Source organism: Pinus tabuliformis, chromosome 4_2 (assembly GCF_031772625.1).
Source record: "Pinus tabuliformis cultivar Carrire ecotype Pingquan chromosome 4_2, CPIR1, whole genome shotgun sequence".
NCBI lineage: Eukaryota > Viridiplantae > Streptophyta > Pinopsida > Pinales > Pinaceae > Pinus > Pinus tabuliformis.
Genome location: NC_142304.1, coordinates 704408421 through 704423743, shown reverse-complemented (window position 1 = coordinate 704423743; position 15323 = coordinate 704408421). Strand labels below are relative to the sequence as shown.

At 40.1% G+C, this 15323-nt stretch overlaps 1 pseudogene; it reads right to left on the bottom strand.

Annotated features, from left to right (window-relative positions):
* Positions 1–882: 882 nt before the first annotated feature.
* LOC149171444 (putative polygalacturonase At1g80170) overlaps positions 883–15323 on the bottom strand; it is a 73100-nt pseudogene continuing 58659 nt past the window's right edge.

The window sequence follows — 15323 nt, the reverse complement described above, 5'->3', positions numbered from 1 at the left end:
TTTGCCTCACATCATCATGCAAAATTAAGCTCAGAAATAGTCCAAAATCTGTCATAAGAAAACCCTAAGTTCCTTCAAAGTACAAAGAGCTGAAAAATGCATATAAGCCAAAAAACTTGGATTGAGGGATCTAGAACAAGTTGAAGGCCGAAATAAGGCCTCAGAAACCGTGAGCATAGGAAAAGAACCTTTTGCAATGTGTTTACATGATCTTCTAGAGTTTTATTTTAGATAGCTCCAACGTTTGTCTTAGTCTTTGGTTCAAACTAGCCCTGTTACTGAGGGTCAAAATTCTCAGAAGGTATAGCCTTGGATGAGCCCTAAACAGACCCTCATAAAGCACATACCCCACCGTCAAAACAAGCTCTTCTTGACACCATATTGGTTATGTTTCCTCACATCACAAAGAAGATACCTTTGATGAGTGAATAGCTAAATACATGCTATCCTTAGGTCACAATTATGGTTGAGAAGTCGCATAGTCGCATTTTACTAGAAGTCGCAATTCCAATGGTCTGCCATGCTTGCGATCCTGCGACTTCCTATAGGAGACATTTAAAAATTGATTGCATAGTCACATAATAGGAGGAGTTGCATCAACCTCTATTTTATTCGGGAGAAATTTTATGACCTGGTGACTTGGGAGAGGTCACAGAGTCGCTTTTGAGGGGAGTCACACTATCCTGGAGACAATCTGGCTGCGGCTATGTGACTTAGAAATCTGGCCAGGGGTCGCACTATTGCACCCCTCATGGTAATATTTTCCATTCACACTCTCTATCGGCTTGTCCGAGGCTTTATAATGTGATTTTTCAACCGTTACATGATAGAGTGATCTAGTCGAAAATCTGGTGAGGAGTGATGATGTGACATCTATCCAAGTCACATTGTGGGAGTGTGATCATTCGAGTCACACATGGAAGATAAGACCTCCATGAAAGTAGAATTTAGAAGGTTCAATCTTGAGTTTTCATTCACAAATGAGAACAGGAATGTGATTTTCCAATAATGAAAGTGAACATCGTGATTCATATTCAAACGTGGAGACATTCCACTAATACTATTGTACCAAACTTCACTCACTTCCACTGCTGATGCCTGGTTTTCACATGTCGTTGGAGAATCACCGTAATATTGGTCTATAAATATAGGATATGAAATATTTTCCATATGCACATTTTGGTATCTGATCCCTTGACGATAGCCATAGCCACCCTGCCAAGTCTTAATCCAGAGCCCATTTGTGGTGTCATGAAGAAAAACCCCATCTACTAAGCCATTAGCAACATGAGTTTCAGATTTTCCCTTACCCAAGCTTCGAATGTTGATTCCATAGCCTAGTCCATAGTTGACATTTCAAATTACAATGTCAAAGGAATCACTGACTATGGAGATGCAATCAACCCCGGTTCCAATGAGGTTGTTGTTAACCACAACATATGTGGAAACTGCAATGTGAATTCCATTAGTGTTAGGACTATGTTCAGATGTTGTCACCTCCAGATTGTTTTCTTCTACCATAACATAGTTCTTGAAAGTAATGTGTACTTGTTGGTTGTTCTTCACAATCAAGTTCCTCACCACCAGGTAGTTGTTTGAATCAAATGTAACTGTCATTGGAGCTGATCGACATGGATTTTTTTTGTTGATCTTGCAGGATTCTGCCCACCATTTCTCCCCGCTTCCATAAATCAACCCTCCGCCCCCAATTATTAGAACATTTATTCCATGGAAGAGTAGTCAGTTGTTAGATTTCAAGTCTTCCCAAACGCTTGGATCCTCAGAGGTGATGATTGTTCCAGAAATCTTGACTGTGAGTGGATATTGACAGGGACCAGAGAAGTTGAGGGGCTTGACCAGGTAAGCATTTCCTCTTGGAACTAACAATATTGAAGGGCCTGATGAACATGATTCATTACAAGTTTTCATGAAAGCCTGGGTATCATCGGTGTATCCCTCTCCTACAGAACCAAACTCAGCCACATTCACTACTAGATGATTAGCAGTGAATATGTATGAACCAGTTTCCATCCCTAGCTTCTTGAGTCCAGACCTATAAATGCCACTGTGACTGCTCCTTATTAATTAAATATGTGCCCAATGCAGCTCTATTTAAATCCCTACAAAGAAAATGGGATAAAATTATTGAAACCATGAAAATAATTTCATCTAGAGGTGATAGTAAAATTGCAACTAAATTATACGAGTAAAAAAAGAGCTGCTCAAGTCCAAAAATCAACACAACATTTAGGCACCTTAATGGACTTATGAATTGCAAGCAAATTATGTGATGCCAAAAGCAATGGTGTGATTATCTATTTAAGGGCATCGAGTAAGATGGCAATTTGGGGAATCTTAATGCACTCGAGGGGATGAGGATCAATACAGAGAAGGGTTAATGCCATGAGGTATTATCACAAACCTTTATGAATATGTGTGATTATGCTTCAGGGTGAGTCAAGAAGAGCTTAAAATGACATGCATACTTCAATCACATGTCTAGCGTTACAAGGATGCAAGGGTAGTATATACTCTTTGCAAGCCCTAATGCACATGCTGGGGTGAACGATCCGCCAAGGGCTTGAGGAAAATACGCTATTTATGACTCCCATAATGATACCATGTGATGTCGAGGAGAGTGAACCCCTAGAGGTATGTGAATTTGGTGACAACACGAGTGGGAATCACTCTTCTAACAATATAGGGTGTCTCCCAAACCCTAATATTGTCACTCACATGGGAAGCCAACTTGAATGCATGATTATTCAAATATAGGACATCCACTGATCGCGACGTGTATCATGCGAATATGAGCTTTAAAATCACGAGATACTCTTAACACATTAATGAAACCACTAACCTTCGAAACCCTAATAGCTTGGGGTGAGTGGTGGGGAACCCAAAATTTTGAATATGCCCAAAAATCTGGGTGGTGTTGTAGTGGCTACAACATGTTCTTAATCTAGAAATCAAATTATAGAGGATTGTTTCAATACATATTTTTGTTGATCCCTTTTCTTGCAAGGGATCAAATTCAACTTCATAGGGACTTACTAAAATCCATCTACATTTATGTAGAGATCATACTCCTCTACTAATTCACTTAAATATTGAAAATAACTCAAAGTATAGAAATTTAATCATTCAACACAATCCCCTATGAGTGGACTAGGTGTTTTTCAAAAGAAATAAGGAAAAGAAAATAATATAAATATATATCATCACTGATTCATTTCACTGTACACATCCATTCAATACAATATGAGTACATTTTACATGAGAACATAAAATAAAGAAAATGCCCCATATTTTCAGATAACTTGATGAGCCTCATCATTGAGTAATTATATGGGTCTTAATTGGCCTTAATTCACCTCCTAGCTTAGTCAAACCAACTATTCTCACACCTTATTGTATACTTTTGATTATATTTTGTTTATGAAATGAGTTAGAGTTGGATATGTGGCTTTGTGGTCTAATGTGCATGTAATGTAGGTATAAAGGATAAAAGCAAGGAACTATGGCAAAGACCTTGGTAAAACTAGAATGAGACAACGGAAAGTAATTATAGGAGGTAAATCCTCCTCATTTACTACCCCTCCATTCGAATATTTCTTCACCATCTCGGAGTGCAAACAACCATCACTTTGAAGACTAGAAGATAGTCGAGCAAGTGAAAAGGATAGAAACCAATTTTTCTTGAATTAGAGGCCAAGCCTCCCTAATGCGAAGAAATTTGTTAGGGACTTCACATGTATAAATAGAGAGGTTTAGGACCTCAGTAGGATTTGAGACTTCTATTGTAAAACTCTATTTTATTTCTGAGCTAAAGACTTGTGACAGTTTTCTCTGTAATCCATGGTCTTTATAATAATAGTGAGTTTTGTTTAAGCCAGCTCTGAGTTAACTCCGAGGGCTGAAGCTCTTGGGTTAGGGCCCGACCCAAGAAACCAAAGCTCCTCTTTGTTGTACATGTATGCTAGCATAGAGTTATGTTCTGTTTATTTTCTTAAGTAGTTGCACTTTCATTACATCAATATAGCATAGATCATGCATGGTTTTCCTGTTCATCTGCTTAAGTAGCTACATTTGTTGTAGTTTAATTTCATTTATGCCTTCTTTCAGTTCACAGGTTAGTTAGAGGAAAAATATCACTATCAGGTTGTGCGCAGGTGTCTTGACCTCATCTCCTCCTTCTGGGACCATGACTTGAGGAAGGGACCCTTCAGCAGCCCAAAAAACACAGGTCTCTGGTTCTCGCATGGGCTATGGAGTTCACTGTTTAAAGTAGTTATTTGTCTACCCGAACTGGTTTTCTTTGTCATTTTCATTTGAAACTGCCTCCAGCACGTTCCTCATGAATCGCTTCCTCACCGTCCGATCACCAGCAAACCTTCACAATCATTGTCTGATTCACTATTTTGTCCAACGATTCCCTCGCATGGAGTCCACCACATACTCTATGAACTTTAAGTACCCACCATTGATCTTCCTCGCCTGATTCGATGGCTATCGCATCACTTGATCACTTTAGGTGCTTTAAACCCCCATCGTCAATCTACCTTGCCTGATATGATGGTTGTCGCTTCACCCGATCGCCAACTAGCTTGGCCAATCTCCACCGTTGATCAGCCTTGCCTGATCTAACGGCTATCACACAATCTCGTGTGGATTAGTGCATGAATTTTATTAGCCTAAGAACACGTGAGAAAAGTGGTTTTCTTGTGCTACGTGTCGCACAATAAGGCTAATCGTGTGAAATTTCCAAATATTGCTTACAGCTTGAAGGGTGTGCGAGAAACTACTTACCACCTTAGGAATTCGTTCCCTCATTTATGCATGTTTCTTTTCCCTATGATATGACCTCCATTGTCCATCTCTTGACTTCACCCGCATGATAAGATCTTAACCGTTCATCAATCTTGTTAACCTCGTTCATTCATACACTCACCTAACCCCTCACGACACGATCTCCGCCATTCATCTGCTTTGTTCCCTCGTTCATCCATCCATTCACTTAAGCCTTCATGATAAGATCTCCACCGTTCATCCTGTTAGTTAACCCTGTTCCCCCATCTATCTATGTAACCTCCTGTGATCCAATCTCCATTGTTCATTTTCCTTTCACCCGACTGATCCAACGATTCTTATGCACTATTGCTCCCTCACATCCTCCTTTCACTGATTTTGACCTTTGATTGCTTTTTCCGCTTGAAACCCAATTTAGCCTAAGTTTCTTTGTTACACCTTAGTCTAGTTTTGATGCTCTTTACTTCTAAAACTTAGATAATTAGCATTAAGTTAGTGTTAATTTAGCAATTCTGCTTAGCATAACTGTTTAATAGGTTAGTTAGGTTATGGTGTAATTTTAGCATTTCATGTTGTTTTCTTCATTACTGCAGTAGAGTAGCTCTCTCTTAGAATAGGTTTGCTATCCTTCCATCAAAGAATTAAGATTCTTCTGACCCTATATAAGTCTGGCTTGGAACCCCTGGGGTATCTCTCCAGATGTGCAATGACAATAGGCAATATCTTCACTTTTACTTGTGCATATAGCACTATCACCTCCAAGTTTTTATGAACCCCAGGTTGATAAGTAAATCTGGTAGCCCTGGGAGTTTCAACATTATTGTTACAATACCTAGGCTCATCAATTTTTGGCATTGTTGCCCGGGAGGTGTCTAAGTAGAAGTAATTATTTCTTTCTTCTATTTTCTAGTCTCCAACTTTCTTTTCTTCTACTTGTAGTCTTCAATTTTCTTCCATTAGTTTATTTCTGCAAAAGTAATCTAGTAGCTTCCTTTCTTTCATTTGCCATTAGCTACTTTCCTTCACATTATGCAAGTACTTTCTAGCTTTAAAGAAAATATTCCAAAATCCAACCCAAAAACATTTCCTTTCATGCCTCATAGGAATAGGGACAATTCAGGGAAATTCTTGTCAAATACCCCCACTTCATCCAACAGCCAACCTTCTTTCTTCTTCAGTGACGGTAAATTAGAAGACCCTTTAGGTGCGCAACCTTACCTATTTGAGAAACCTATAGAGGAAGAAGAAGAGGAAGAACCCATTCCTACTAAACCAATGTATGGAAACCGAAATGACAGAGGAAATAGAGAGAGAATTGAGGGTGCCTTCCCTATCAGAGAAACCAATGGGGACGCTAAGATGAAGAATATAAGCCCCTCTGCTCTACCCCATTTCCATGGCCGGACCATAGAGGACCCTGACACCTTCCTATTTGAGTTTGTTTTTATATCATGCCGAATGTATGACTCTACTAATGATGAGAAAAAGTTAAAACTATTCCCATCTACCCTCAAGGATGCAACATTGCACTGGTTCATGGGTTTACCTGGAGATAGCATCACAACTTGGGCTCAGATGCAACAAACCTTTAAAAACAAATATAGGGACTACTGTAGGTCAAAGGATACTAAAGAAGATATTTTTAGGATGATGATAGGCCAGGATGAATCCTTAGAAGACTATGAAGAAATATTCCAGCTTAGTTACAAAAGGGCCAGGTGCACACTTGACCCTGAGTCACTAAAATTGGTCCTACTTAGAGGTGTAAGGGAGGATATTCTAGATACCTTACATATGATAGCAGGAGGAGATGTCTACCAATTACCCTATGAGGATATTAAGACTCTCTTTAGAAACCATTCTAGGGCAGCCAAGAAAAAGGGTAGGGGTAGTCAACCTATGGCCAATACATCATCCTCCAACTTATCCATCAAGGGTGAAATTGGAAATATGCTGGAAGAATTCAAAAGTGATATGTTGGAAACCTTGGCCTTACAATTGGACACCATGAACATCAAAAGGAAGCAAGAGGAATCATAGAGATCCTTGGCCATCTTTTGTCCTAGATGCACCAGGAGGCATCCTAGGAATGAATGTCCATTAAACTATATTAAGATTTGCTCAGTCTATGAAGAAAACCACTCCACAGACAAGTTCCCTTCTTTACCTGGACTCAAATTTGTATATCAAGGAGCTGAAGGGGTCACTAAGAATCTTTTCTACATCAACCAAACGAGACCTCCTTGGCCTAGACCATACCAACATGGTATGCAAGGGTCATCCCATGCATATTACAACCCCAACCAAACCATAGCTATACCTTCTTGGGGACCCCCTTCTCATCCTTCTTATTAAACACCCCCTCCTTGGTCCTATGCATCTCAGTATGAATCCCAGCCAGCCAATGAATAATTTCAAATTTATGTTCAGCCACAACATCAATGGAATACCCCACACCAGGGGTGGAGGCCCCAATTCAACAATGTTCCAGCCCTATTTCCTCCACCACCTACCCAACCACAACTCCTGCACTCTGCTCCACCCAAGAAACCCCAGATTCCTGGCCAGCCAAATCCAAACCCAAACAATAAGCAGGCTCAACAAGAATACAGTGGAGAGACATCATACCCAACTTATGTTGTAGAAATCCAGGAGAGCAACCTAAGATCTAGGAGAATTCTCCCTGATAACTAACCTCCCTCTCCACATAGGGAGGTTGAGGAAAAGAGAGAGGAAAGCAACCTTAAAGTAAATCCACCTTTTCCTGAGAGATTAACCCAACCACTCCAGCCTAGACCAGAAGAAACTGAACTTCTAGGAGAATTGAAAAATCTATGTGTAAAGATCCCCCTTCTCCAGGCAATCAAAGATGTTCCCATTTACAATAAGCTAATTAAGTAGAAGTGCTTCAAGCATCCAAGAAGAAGAAAAAGGGATGCCCCTACCATTAATGCCATTGGGCAGTTGTCTGACTTAATGCTGGGGCAGGTAATATGTCCAAAATATTTAGACCCTGGAAGCCCTATAGTAGATGTCCACATCAATGACACCATTGTCCCACACACTCTGATTGATCTTGGGACTGCCATTAATGTGATGACCAAGGACAACATGCTCAAGCTCAACCTCCAAGGGTTTGAGAAAGACCACAACAATTTTGGAACTTGCAGACCATTCCACAGTCACCCAAGAGGGAATTGTGGAGGATTTGATGGTCTCCATTGACTCCTGGGAGTACCCTGTGGATTTCCTAGTTCTCCAGCCTAAGGCTAAGCTTATTGGTTACCCTCTCATCCTTGGAAGGCCATGGTTGGCCACAACTAATGCTTACATTAGTTGCAGAGCTGGGAATATGACCATCAAGAATGGGCATCTGTCCAAACAATTAGTCCTATACCCTCATGCTCAACCTACGTTAGAGCATGATTTACCTTTATGGTTAGAGGAGGAGGAAGAAGACGATGTTTATTCTGCCCAACTTTATGCTTTGGAAGCAATCATAGGAGGAGGATAACAAGATGAGGATGACTTAATTAAACACCTACTCCAAATTCCAACTCCTAGTTCACTTCCATTAGAAGAAGAAGTAAGGGAAACCCAGAGCAATCATCCAATTGACTTATGCTTGGTCAATTCCAAACCACTCCATGTCAAAACCATAGAATTTGGCCTAGAGAGAACTTTTAAAATTAACCCATCTCTTTCTGCTTTAGAAGAGGAAAAGCTATGCAATAGGTTGAGAGAACACCTAGAAGCCTTCGCTTGGAGTTATAAGGGAATGAAGGGAGTGAACCCCTCAGTGTGTACTCACCACATATACATCAAAGAAGGTTGCAAGCCATTCAGGCAACCACAAAGGAGGATGAATCCAGCCCTTAAATACATAGTCAAAGAGGAACTGCAAAAACTACTAGACGCAGGATTCATTTACCCTATGTCTGATAGTGAGTGGGTATATCCTTTAGTGTTTGTTATTTAGAAAAATGGTAAGTGGAGGATTTGTGTTGATTATGGGGAGTTGATCAAAGCCACAAAGAAGGATCATTTTTCCCTACCCTTCATTGACCAAGTACTAGATGGCCTGGCAGGGAAGAAGTTTTTTTTCCTTCCTAGATGGATTCAGTGGGTACAACTAAATACAAATCTGCCCAGAAGACTAGGATAAGACCACATTCACCTATTCTTGGGGTAATTTTTCCTATAGGGTCCTTCCTTTTGGCCTATGCAATGCTCCTGCCACTTTCCAGAGAACAGTCTCAAGTATTTTTGTTGAATTAGTACATGATACAGTGGAAATCTATATGGATGAATTTACACCTTATGGTTGTGATTTTCAAGAAGCCCTGACTAACCTAGGCAAAGTATTACACAAATGCATTGAAATGAATCTTTCTATGAGTCCAAAAAATTGTGAATTCTTAATGACTGAAGGGACTGTTCAATATCTCAGCAAGGACTGCAGGTGGACCCAAACAAAATAGCAATCATCCAAAGGGTCCCACCTCCACAAAATTAGAGAGATGTCAGGAGTTTCTTAGGGTTAGCTAGATACTACCGAAGGTTCATAAAGGACTTCAGCAAGTTGGCCTCTCCTTTGTTTGGGTTGTTGGCCAAAGATTCTGAGTTTATATGGTCAAAGAGCTATCAAGAGGCCTTAGACATTCTAAAGGGTAAGTTAACCACTGCACCAATCCTTAGAGGCACAAACTGGGCCCTCCCTTTTCATATTCATGCTGATGTCTCACACAAAGCCATAGGAGCATCCTTAGGTTAGGAAGAGGAGAAATTGCCCTATGCCATCTATTTTATCAGTAAGAACCTGTCAAAGGCTGAGCTAAACTATGTTATGACCGAAAAGGAACTCCTAGCTGTTGTGCATGCATTAAACAAATTTAGGCATTACAGTACAGGTTATCAAGCATTTGTGAATATTGATCATGCTGCAATCAAATATTTAATGAGAAAACCAGATTTGAATGCTAGAATTATAAGATGGTTGCTTTTATTACAGCGGTTCGATCTAACTATTGTTGATAAACTTGGTAAGGAAAATGTTGTTGCTGACTTTCTATCTAGGATGAATCTGCTTGCATGTGAAGAAGGAATTGTGGATTACCAGTTACTAGATGAGCATTTGTTTGCTATTTCAGTTCCCTCCCCATGGTTTGCTGATATAGAAAACTATTTGGTATCAGCACAGTTTCCACCAAACTTTCCCTCCAAAGAAAAGAGAAAGATAGTCAGAGAGAGCACCCCCTTCACCTGGATTGGTGGCAATTTGTTCAAACTTGGCCCAGATCGAATCTTAAGAAGGTGTGTAAAGGAAGTGGAAGTCTTTGACATCCTTCTGACCTGTCATGATGGGCCTTGTGGAGGTCACTTTGTAACAAAGAGGACAACATTCAAAGTGTTGCAAGCAGGATATTATTGGCATATTCTTCATCAAAATGTGAAAAAGTATATTAGTCAGTGTGATCGGTGCCAGAGGATGGGAAATCCTACTCTAAGAGATGAAATTCCCCTATAACCTCAAGTGACTTTCCAGCCATTTGACATGTGGGGCATGGACTTCATTGGGCCTATCAACCCACCTTCAAAGCAAAAGCAACACATCATTGTGTGCACTGATTATTTGACTAAATGGGATGAAACCAAGGAAATTAAGGTAGCAACAGAAGAAAATGTGGCTAAGTTCCTAAGGGAGAATGTATTCTACAAATTTGGGTACCCTAGAGAGCTAGTCACAGACCAAGGCAGCCAGTTTACCTCTAGCATGATTGAAGAACTGCTCAGCCATCAAAAAATCAAGCATAGGACCTCCACCCCTTATCATCCACAAGCTAATGGGCAAGTGGAGGTGACCAACAAGGCACTGGAGAACATCTTAACCAAGGTGGTGAGCAGCAACAGGAAATATTGGGTAGAGAGACTAGTTGAGGCCACCTGGGCCTATAATACAACATGGAAGACCACCACTAGATTTACACACTATGAGCTGGTTTATGGGAAAAAGGCTTTGCAGTCCATTGAGTTTGAATATAACACATTGAGGATGGCAGCCCAACTAGATTTGGATCTCAATCATGCACAGAAAGAAAGGTTGTTACATTTGAATGGCTTGAATGAATTCAGAATGCAGGCCCTCCTACATATAGAGATAGTTTAGCTTCAGAGGAAGATCTGGCATGACAAGCACATCAAGGAGAAGCAATTTCAAGAAGGAGACTAAGCATTGTTATATGATTCAAGGTATAAATACTTCAAGGGCAAGCTAAGGACAAGATGGCTTGGACCTTATGTGGTGGAAAGATGCCATGACAATGGTTCAATACAAATCAAAACTATTGATGAAGAAGCCATTCCATTTCTAGTTAATGGACACTGATTGAAAATGTACAAGAGGCCTTTATCAAAACAAGAGTTCATAGACAATATCAATAAGACAGTGATGATGGTGGAGCAATTTCTAGCTCCTCCCTCATCAAGACACTGAAAAAGAAAAAAGAATAAGGATTCAGGTGAAAACCTCCATGAGGCACTTGAGTCCCATATTTGGGTTGAAAACCTTGTGAGGCGGCCCAGGGCAGATATATAGGGTGAAAACCTCTCTGAGGTAGCCTAGGTGTTTTTAATATATATATATATATATATATATATATATATATAGTAAAAACATAATTGTTATTTGTAGGTGGGTGAAAAAGACAAGCAAGGAGCAAAGAGAAGATCCAAAGGGAACCTTGCCTCACATATATTCATCTCCTCCACTCCTTACCATTCATCCCTCCATCAATTCTATTGTTTTTCAATTCATTGCTTCAATTCAGGTGAGGATTATGTTTTCTAACAAAATCACCTCAACCCTTACTATCATCCCTGCATCCACATACACTCCTACTTCCTCTATCCATTCATTATAGCATCCTCACAGCACCATCCAAGAACATGATCAAGAAATTCTAAGGGAGACATAAAACATTGCCAAGTGGCAATCCAGGAGCTCCACATCAGCAACAGCATCAAATCCAGGAGCTCCACAGCAGCAATAGCTTCAGATCTTCAGTCACAGACACCTGCAAAAGCTAATAAAGCATCAGCAGACAACATAGGAGGAAGAAGAATGACCATCAGCAACACCTCTGATCTTTGACAACTGTAGCATGGCATCAAGACCATAGGTAAGTATCCCACTCACTCATATGCATCATTTGATCAAAATTTTTAAAGGTTAAGAGGTAGTTGGTTTATAGGTGAAAAGGTGGAAAAAAGGAAATTCTTTAATAAGTCAAAAGAGAATGCAAGAGTCAATAGGTACAACATTGTTATGGCAACGATTTGAGAATGCTTGAAGAATTAAGATTTGGGTAGAAACACTAGTTCACCAAAGCATCAGCATACACTATTTCTTGATGCAATCACTCATAGACTCCAGTAGCAAAGTAAAGGAAGGGAATTCCCAACAATTGGCCCACCATGGGTTGATCAAAATCCTCATTAACGATGCCCTCTAAAACCTCAGGATCCCTATAGAATGGTCAATATTTAGAGACTTACCAGTAGAGGATGACATCAAAACCCTCACCTATAATGTTAGTCCTTCTATTAGTAAGGAGGAGGAAAAACAAGAAAAAGAAGATACAGAGCTAGATGGGGATGAGATGGGTGAAGAAGAAACTAATATAGAGGAACATGCTAAAATAAGAGAAGGAGGATGATGTTGAAACAAGAGGAGGAAACAAAGGAAGAAATTGATGGAGATGTGAAAGAACAACAAAAGGAAGAAGATAAGATAAATAGAGAGGACAACTACAGGAAAAGAAAGACCAAATAGCATATATAGCAAGCCTCTCCTTGGAGGCCATCCAGTGTAGGATGCCAGCTAAATCCTATGCTATTTACTTCAGAGAACAACGGTTGCAATTTCAGATTAAAATACTAGCACAAAGGAGCACCATGCCATTTCAGGACTGGAGACAGTTTATTGATCTTTGTGATCAAAGTGCACTAAAGGATGGGGCCAAAATGGCTGAGTTTTACTTCCACAACATGACCCTCATAGACATGAATATTTGGGATCTTAATGTAGAGCTAGGAGATCTACAATTAATGGCTTTGGAATCATCGATGAACCATAAGAAGTCAAGGGCTGTAAAGATGAAAAGAATATTGGCCAGAGATAAAAATGGACCTTTTTTCATCAGAGCTAAACAATCAAATCCTAATGGCCCTAATCAGCACCCATAATCTAATTGCAAATGATCCTCAGCTGGCACCTAGATATATTGCTGCCCAAGAGCAAGCAATTTCTTATTTTGAGGATATGTTTAGACCGCTAAGATATGATAATATGCAGGCCTACAAAAGGAGATGGAACAAACTACCACACAACTTGAAGATCAGAGAACATCACTCCCCTCAAAGGTTGAAAGAGGCACTCAGTAGGACACCTATGTATAAGAAATCAATACAAAGGTTGAAGTTCAATTTGATAGGCCTAAAACTCAGTCCACCACTACTCCTAGGAATGCTAGAAGGGAGAAAAGAAGAAGAGGAAAAGAGGCAGTGGGAAGAATTAGAAAGGAAAGCAGGCTTCTATAAATAAGAAGAAGAGACCACAACAGAAGCATGGGATGCCAGAGAGGCTACTAGAGCCATGAAGGACATGGACATTCACTAAGTTGCTCAGAGGATGAGAAACACTTTCAGAAGGGGGTGATGATGAGCCTCATCATTGAGTAATTATATGGGCCTTAATTGGCCTTAATTCACCTCCTAGCTTAGTCAAACATACTATTCTCACAATTTATTGCATACTTTTGATTATATTTTGTTTATGAAATGAGTTAGAGTTGGATATGTGGCTTTGTGATCTAATGTGCATGTAATGCAGGAATAAAGGATAAAAGCAAGGAAAATGCAGGTATAAAGGATTAAATCAAGGAATTATGGCAAATACCTTGGTAAAACTAGAATGGGACAAGGGAGAGTAATTATAGGAGGTAAATCCTCCTCTTTTACTACCCCTCCATTCGAATATTCCTTCAGTAGCTCGGAGTGCAAATAACCATCACTTTGAAGACTAGAAGACAACCGAGCAAGTGAAAAGGACAGAAGCCAGTTTTTCTTGAATTAGAGGCCAAGCCTCCCTAATGGGAAGAAATTCGTTAGAGACTTCACATGTATAAATAGAGAGGATTAGGACCTCAGTAGGATTCATGAATTCTATTGTAAAACTCTGTTTTATTTCTGAGCTGCAAATACTTGTGGCAATTTGCTTTGTAATCCATGGTTTTTATAATAAGAATGAGTTTTGTTTAAGCCAACTTTGAGTTAACTCCGAGGGATGAAGCTCTTGGGTTAGGGCCCGACCCAAGCAACCAAAGCTCCTCTTTACTGTACATGTATGCTAGCATAGAGTTTTGTTCTGTTTATTTGCTTAAGTAGTTTCATGGTTTTCTGTTCATTTGCTTATGTAGCCTTATGGTTTTCACTATTTATTTGCTTAAGTAGTTGCACTTTCATTACAACAATATAGCGTAGATCGTGCATGGTTTTCCTATTCATCTGCTTTAGTAGCTGCATTTGTTGTAGCTTATTTTAATTTATGCCTTCTTTCAGTTCACAGGTTAGTTAGAGGAAAAATATAAATATCAGGTTGTGCGCAGGTGTCTCGGCCTCATCTCCTCCCTTTGGGACCATGAGTTGAGAAAGGGACCCTTCAGCAGCCCCAAAAAGATATGTCTCTAGTTCTTGCATGGGCTATGGAGTTCGTGGTTTAATGCAGTTATTTGTTCACCCACACTGGTTTTCTCTGTCATTTTCATTTGAACCTCCTCCAACACGTTCATCATGCATCGCTTCCTCACCATCCGATCACCAAAAATCCTTCACAATCACCGTCCGATTCACTATTTTAACCAACTACTACATCGCATGTAGTCCACCACTTACTTTATGAACTTTAAGTCCCCACCATCGATCTGCCTTACCTGATCCGATGGCTATCACATCACCCGATCACTTTAGGTGCTTTAAACCCCCACAATCAATCTACCTTGCCCGATCTGACGGCTGTCGCTTCACTTGCCAACTAGCTTAGTTGATCTCCACCATTGATCAGCCCCACCCGATCCAACGGCTATCGCGCAATCTCATGCAGATTAGTGCACAAACATTATCCACCTGAGAGCGCATGAGAAAAGTGGTTTTCGCGAGCTATGTGTCGTGAAATAAGGCTAATTGCATGAAATTTCCAAATATTGCTTACAGCCCAAAGGGCACACAAGAAACTACTTACTGCGCTAAAAACCCACTCCCTCATTTCCACACATTTCTCTTCCCCACGATATGATCTCCACCATCCATCCCTTGACTTCACCCACGTGATAAGATCTTAGCCGTTCATCGCTCCTATTAACCTCATTCGTCCATCCACTCACCTAATCCCTCGCGACATGATCTCTGTTGTTCATCTGCTTTGTTCCCTTGTTCGTCCATCCATTCACTTAAGCCTT